Genomic DNA, 7,644 nt, shown 5'->3' on the forward strand with positions numbered 1-7,644 from the left:
GCACTTGTTTTATCTGCCTTGTTAAAAGTCATTTTTTTCGATATCGTTTGAATAAGCGAGGGGGTGGCGTCCCCATTGCAACCAAAGAACACATAAACTGCGAAGAGGTATCTGAATTTTGTGCGGCTGCTCCAGATTACGAGGTAGTTCCTTTGCGCTCTGAACTGAATCTTTTTTGCGTCGTATACCGATAGCCCTCCAGTGATTTCGACAGATTTTTAAATTTTTTGATGATATATTTGGTTATGTGAAAGGCAATAAGGTACATTTCTATTTAGAGGGCGATATAAATTTTAATCTGCTTTTACTGACGAACACACGGAAGAAGCTCTGTGATAGTACGGATGCAAATGGCTTTTGAAATGCCATTTCAGAACCCACTCGTGGTACTCCAGATAGCTCCTCATTACTAGATATATTTATCACAAATATTAATACAGATTTAACGGCCGCAAAGACTGTGTGCACTGACCTCAGTGACTACTTTGAAATAGTGATGTTAGTTCGAAAATTTTACGTGGTAGCTGAAAGAACCAAACAAAATTCTTACGAGAAATTACCCCTGCTACACTTCATTCGTTTCGTCTTTCCGTAAGTAAGCAGGACTGGAACCCTGTCTACGCAACTCAAGATAGTGACGCAGCATACTGCAAATTTATTGACCTCTTCAAAGCACTGTACGATACACATTTTCTATTACGTCCAAGAATGAAACCGAAAGATGCTCGGAGGCCTTGGCTGACGAGGAAATTACTAGATTTGATTAAACATAAAAATGCCCGGTATCCACTGTTTGCAAAAGACAAAGATACGCATGCATTTTGTGAATTTAAAGTGTACCGCAATAAGCTTACGTCTGAACTACGTGCTGAAAGAACGCCTGTTTTGCAGATATATTTTCTGATGAGAGCGTAAAACGTTCTTATGTACTTTGGCGAGCACTGAAATCTCTAATGCATTCTGGCACTCAAGGAGTTATACCCGATACAATTATACATGAAGGGAAACTGCTAAATGGCCGTCAATTAGCCGACGCCTTGAATAGTTTTTTCGCATAGCAGGCTGCTCACGGTGATTACCCCAGCACAAACAATACATCCGATGCTGAACCCTTCTTCTGTCAGACTGCTACATGCCATTCACTCTTCCTTTTCTCAGGCGGACTGCACAGAAGTATGCCGTTGTATTAAGTCCATCAAAAATAATAAATCCAAGGATGTATGTGGCATGCAGGTACTTCCTGTGAAGCACGTTCTTGACATAATTTGTCCAGTCATTACTTTTGTACATAACTTGATTTTTTTCCACGGGCGTATTTCCCCAAGCAATGCAGACTGCACATGTGATTCCTATATATAAATCTTGAGACCGTAGTCTTTTCGTCAACCATAGCCCAATCTCGATATTACCAGTATTTTCTAAAGGTATGGAAAAATACTACACATCAAAATTGTATCGTTTATATACGGGGGCAAGAACAGTGCTTAATTGAAGCCCATATTTTTTTCTGCGCAACGGCACACAGCCAAAGAAAAGAAGAAGGAAGAGAAGAAGGACGAACGCAGCGCTGACTGACAACTTTTTATTCAGAGACGCACACGCAGATTAAATACGCTAAGACCAGCGCAGGCGCACGCCGTGAAAGGGGAAAAAAAGAAAAACAGGAAAAAAGAATTTCATAACCTCTTTATCGCAAAAAACTTTGTAAGGAACGCCTTTTCTGCATTATACAAAACGACCCAAGTATTGCTGACACGTTCTGACCCAGCTCTTTGAATATAGTATGCCTCTATCGTTTCACGGGTTGTTTTTAACTTGCAAAAGCACCGAAGTTTGGGCCAGTTGGTATTGATCCATCTTGAGAACACGAAGCAGCACGAAAAAACGGGGACAAAAAAGACACACATATGACAGGACGTCCTGTCGTATGTGTGTCTTTTTTGTCCCGTTTTTTCGTGCTGCTTCGTGTTCTCAAGATGGTTCTTAACTTGCTTCTGCTCACACTCCTTACTCCCGAAAACACCGGTGTGCAATCCTTGCAAGTTGCGCAGTGTTCAACAAGGTTAGCACCTTCCGTATTTCTTAGGTCTCTTGTGTGCTTAACATTATATCGACACCAGTTCTACAATAACAAAAACAAAAAAAGCAAAGGAAAAACAAAGCAAAAAATCATTGGAGAAGAGACACTAGCACGGGATCAATTATTTGGTAAGGAAAAAACACACGCGACTCGCTAGTTTATTTTGAAAAATTTCTGGATCTGTGCACGAAGCAATAGTGTCCGGCAGGGCATTCTGTCGGGCTCCCAGGGTCGTGTGCGCCTATACTCCTTGACCATAGGGGCAAGGTAGTGGTAAAGAAAAAGAATTAAAATAAAATACATATATATAGAATCATTTCCGTGCTTGGGAAGTGATATGCAAAAAGGAGGGCGCTAAACGGACACAATAACGGTATCGCGTTATGCTGTTAAAGCTGAGCTTAAGTGTCGCAGGAATAATCTTCGTAGTGTGCGCATACACCTTTGCTTACGTGAAAAAAACAACGCAAAAAAGTTGCTGGTGGCCTAGCTTTGTTAGGCAAAGATATACGTAACGAAAGCGCGGCAACTTCTAGATCGGAAGAGTTAATATATGAAACCTGGGCATTCATTAGATGCGCCTTTATTCATGATGAAGGCCTAAGCCGTCATGGCGGACCGTGCTGCCGAATTCCGAGAGGCGCTTCCGCAGATTGTGGACCTCCGTGAGATTCTGTGTATTGGCCAGTACCAAATGAGCCACGTTTGCATGGTTACCTACGAGAACAGTTCCTCAAAACAGAAGCTTATTGAGAAAGCAGAGTTCCACGTCAAAGGTCTAAAATGTATCGTGTTTGACCCTGACACCAAAAACGTGAAGCTGGAGCTTTTTTGGCTCCCGCGCTATATGGAGCACCGGAGGATTGCGGAAGCTTTGGAGCCTTTTGGAACTGTACAAGCTACCGAGCGTGAGAAGTGCCGGTGCCCCGGAATGGAGCACATAGAAACTGAGAACCGTGAAATTTCGCTCACGCTCAAGGACGGAGTGTAAGCAAGTATAATACCTCACACGCTCAATGTTTCGGGGTACAAGCTTTAGTTGTGATCCCAGGCAAGCCTCCGCTATGTCTTCGTTGTAACCGTGTGGGCCATGTACGACGTCAGAGTCGTACACCTCGATGCACCCAGTGCCGACGCTTTGGGCGCACAGTAGACAATTGTGTTATGAGTTCTGCTGACAGGTTACGCCAAGGCAACTGGGCACATGAGGATGAAGGGGTGTCAGAGCACATTATGGATGTGTCGGATGTTGTGGAAGCGTCGGGTGAACTGAGTCATGAGCGCCAAACAGATGAAAAATGATAGAAATGTACAGCGCAAATAAAGACGAGGACACAAGGAAGACACACGAGCGCTCGTGTGTTCCATGTGTCTTCCTTGTGTCCTCGCCTTTATTTCCGCTGTACATTTCCATCATGAATCAGCAACATCCCCAGACTGCCAACTTAGTGCTCCAAAGAGAAGATGAACTAAAGGCTTCTGCATCGAATAACGGCAAGGGTCCGCCTGCAAGTACGGGCAAACAGGAATCCCCGTCTCCAGACCCAAATCCACCGGACCCGGGTCTGCCCGGGTCTGATACTTTGAATCCTGTGCTTGCTGCTCAGGAGCCACCTGTCACCCACCCAACGATCACGAGAGCAGAACGCCCCTGCTGTATAGTCAGTGGAGGCGCTTCAGCCAGTGCATGTGCCACATGCCTTCTGTGCCTGCGATGCCCCTTCGTCGCCGGATTGCAGCAGTGTGTCGCCTGAAGTGTCAGCTTCTAGTGTTTTCGGTGCCCCGTCGGCTGTCAGCGTGGTTGCGAGTGACGTGGCCCACTCGGCTTCATGGGCCGAAGCCTTGGCTGTCTCAGTAGAAGCGATGGACAACAGCGCACCTTTGAAGCGCCCTGCAGATGATGAGGTGTGTGTCGGTGGCGATGTGCAGAAGGCACCTAGTGTGGTGGCATTGGGAAGGGTCACCTCAAAACTCACGACGATGTCTGCCCTACAGGCCGCCGATTTGCAGGCCGGCCGCCCTAGTACAGGGGATGGCCTTCCATAAGACAAGCACCAAAAATGGCGGGCGTCACCACATTTCGGGTCGCTACCCTTAACATTAGGGTGTTGCGTAATCGTCGAAGGCAACATCAGTTACGGCATGTTTTAAACAAATGGCATGTCAGTGTGGCAGCCATCCAGGAAACCAATCTCTCCTCTGATGAGGAGCATTTTTTGTCAGAATTCAACGTTATCGTTAGTCACTCGAGAGGCTTTTCAGGTGGGTGCATGCCTTCCTGGCCAACACACTGGGGATTACTGCCGTGTCGTATAGCACAGATGATGACGGGCGGCTTGTCTGCTGTCACCTCGCAATTTCGAGTGTACAGTGGCGAATTGTTTGTGTTTATGCCCCTGTAAAGCGGAGTGATATAAGGCTATTTTTCCTGTCATTAGTAGACCATTTGTCCACGGGTTGTAAAATTATGCTGTTTGATGATTTCAATTGAGTTTGTAGGGATGAAGACCGAGCAGTGTTAAGTAAGCGATATGACCCTAGTGCAGCTTTACTCACTGATTTGGCATGCGGATACAACCTGGTTGATGTTGGGCAAGATAAGGGACATAACATCCTTTTCACTCATTTTCAACGCTCCTGTAGTGCTCGGCTTGACGGAATTTACGCTTCAGCAGATATGTTATCCAGCGTTCTTGGTTACTGGGTGCGGCCCACATTCTTCAGTGATCACTGCATGGTGTCTCTTCAGATATGGAGGTACAGTCGGCGCATACTCCATCCTCGGTGGGAGCTGTGGAAGCTGAATAGCTGCCTGCTCTCAGATGAAATCTTCAAACTTTCTGTATCTAATTGCTTGAAGGACACGTGGTCACGCGGTGACCTCTCAGTTTTGCAAACATGAGTCTTATTTAAACAAGAAACAAAAAAGATTGCTATTGAAGCCCAAGCAAGAATTGCGTTATTGAAGAGACATCAATCAATCAAATCTTTATTTACATCATCCAGATGTTAGGGGCGCAGACAAAAAGCTCTCACTGGAGCTTGATTGCGCGCCTGCGCCCCCGTACACGGTTTCAAGGTTTGTTTGATTACATATACTGGCAGCAACTAACAAAACAATTGCGTTTGAGGAAAAATAAGCGAGACACAAGTGACTCGGAAAAAATAAAAAAAGATAAAATTAGACAAAAGCAGGAAAAGAAATAAGATGCAAAAATACTGGTTTGTAAGACGAACACAAAGCATTTAGCAATAATGGTAAGAGGTAACTGAGCATTTGACGTCCATAGTTAGTTCGTATTTGGGGAAAGAACCATTTATCGCGGTTTCTTATGGCATAAGTGTGTTCTCTAGGTGTTAGTTGTGACAAAGTTTCAAGAAAATTACGATAGGTATTACTTCTCCTATATCGTTTTATTAAGTTGACATTATATAGCTTCGAGAGCTCGGCTGTACTTTAGTATAGCTACGTGACTTAGAGAGGACTAGCCCAGGTGCCTATGTAGAAGATATCACCGCCGTAAAAGGAGAGCTTGAGCAGTTTGAAACCGAAAGATACAAAGGGGCCTTGGTAAGATCTAGGACCTGTAGATTTCTGGATGAGCAACCATCTCGTCGGGCCCTGAGTGATGAAAGGCAGACTGCTCTAGCTAAAGAAATATTGGAAATTCAGTATGGTGGTTGCACATACAGCGATGGTCCTGGAATTTTTGAGGCTTTTTTTAATATTATAGGAAGCTGTTTGGTGGTTGTGCGGGCACAAACGTGACATCGGATTACAGTCATTTATTCGAAGCCTTGCCCTGAGTAGATGATGAGCAGCGTGCTGTAGTGGAGGGGCCTATCACTTTGGACGAAATTAAATCTGCCATTTCTGCCTTGACGGCTCATAAATCTCCTGGGCCTGATGGCATCACTAGCGAGTTCTATAAAACAATTTACACTTGCCTAGCGCCTGTCTTCATGGACGTTTTCCATGTTCCTCACGATGTTGGTTTCCCCCCTTTATGTTCTGTGCATACTTTATTAATTCCAAAAAGCATAGATTCAAATCGGTTGAAAACAGCTTAGGGATACCTTCCAATTTCCCTCTGTAATCTAGATTACAAACATTTTGCAAAGGTTCTTTGCAATCGTCTGCAGCTAGTTGTCCCTCACTTAATAGGCACGCATCACGCCTGCGGTACTAGAGGCCGCAGCATCCAAACCCATATTCATATTGCACTGTTCAGTAGTGGAGATAGTGCCAGATGAGATCGGACAAGTAACTCTAAATCAGATTGACTTTGCCAAAGCATATGACAAAGTTCGTCACGATATCTTGTTTGCGGCCTTGGAGCATGCAAATATTGGAGATGTTTTGCTTAGGGGCATAAAACTGTGGTATAAGGAGTCCTATACAACACTAATTGTTAACCAAGAGCTAACCAAACATATTCCATTGAAATAAATCTGTTCGCCAAGGCTGTCCCTTATAGCTTTTGATGTTTGCCCTAGATCTTCAACCCCTTTGTCTCAGTATTTTTACCTGCACATCTATCCGTGGTTTCTCCTTGGCGCAGTGTGCAATTAAGATTTTACCCTATGCAGATAATGCCGTCCTCTTTTGTTCTGACAAAAACAGTGTGCTTGAGGCATTGCATTTGACTGAACAGTTTTGCGAGGCATCAGGTGCGACTCTTTATCTAGATAAATCTAAGAAGTTTTGGTTGGGCCATTGGGGTACAACGCCGAGTCATTTTGGTGGCATAAGCTGGGACTGCGGGCCCCTTCACTACCTAGGGGTTTCTCTTCCCCAAATTCGCAACAGTGGCACCTACTGGGATTCTCAGATAGTCTCTATGAGGCGACAAACCCAGGCTTGGATGGGTAGGGAACTATCAGTGTTTTCTCGGGCTCAAGTCTGCAAATTTTTTTTTATTTGCAGAATTTGCCTATGTGCTGCAGGTTCTCCATTGTGCGGGGAAGAAAGTGCAGGTGATGCACAGAATATTTGTACATTCGTATGGCGCTCCCAATGGGAACCCACACGTCGCGATAACCTATTTCTTTCTCTAGAGTCTGTTGGAATCCGCCTTGTTCACTTATTCGTGCATCAGCTTGTCTCGCGTTTTTTTTCTCTCAAATCTTCAAACCACCCTTTTTAGTAGCCGTGCTTGTTCGTGTTTTTGTGCTCATTTGCCTTTCCTATTCGCACCGACGGGACACACTCGTGAGGGGCCTTTATGGGGATTCCTTAAGAAAGTTGCTGGCACCTTCAATTTCCTGAGTGTGCGCTTTTCTTTAGAGTACCTGTACAGTCTCTCCAGAAGGCAGATGACTCAGACACTTACAGAGTATTTGTTCCCTGTACCATTGTATCGGCAACCTTTTCTGGAGTTCCTTGACACCACTGTTCTAAAACGTGTTAGGCGAATGTGCATCTCTTCTGACCCGAAAACATTCTCTTTTAAGCTGCACACGTCAACGCTGCCTGTGAAGGCATGGCTTCATGCTAAAGAGATGCTTGCGCCATGGACGGTGAATTGTCGCCTGCGCATTACACCAGAGACAATTGACCATTG

At 44.9% G+C, this 7,644-nt stretch overlaps 1 protein-coding gene across 2 annotated transcripts in view; it reads right to left on the reverse strand.

Moving 5' to 3' along the window:
* The window catches only part of LOC144096778 (protein 5NUC-like), a 414,953-nt gene that overhangs the window by 342,933 nt on the left and 64,376 nt on the right, over window positions 1–7,644 (reverse strand). The gene's annotated exons all lie outside the window — the stretch shown is intronic.

This window comes from Amblyomma americanum, chromosome 7, assembly GCF_052857255.1.
Source record: "Amblyomma americanum isolate KBUSLIRL-KWMA chromosome 7, ASM5285725v1, whole genome shotgun sequence".
NCBI classification, from domain to species: Eukaryota; Metazoa; Arthropoda; class Arachnida; order Ixodida; family Ixodidae; genus Amblyomma; species Amblyomma americanum.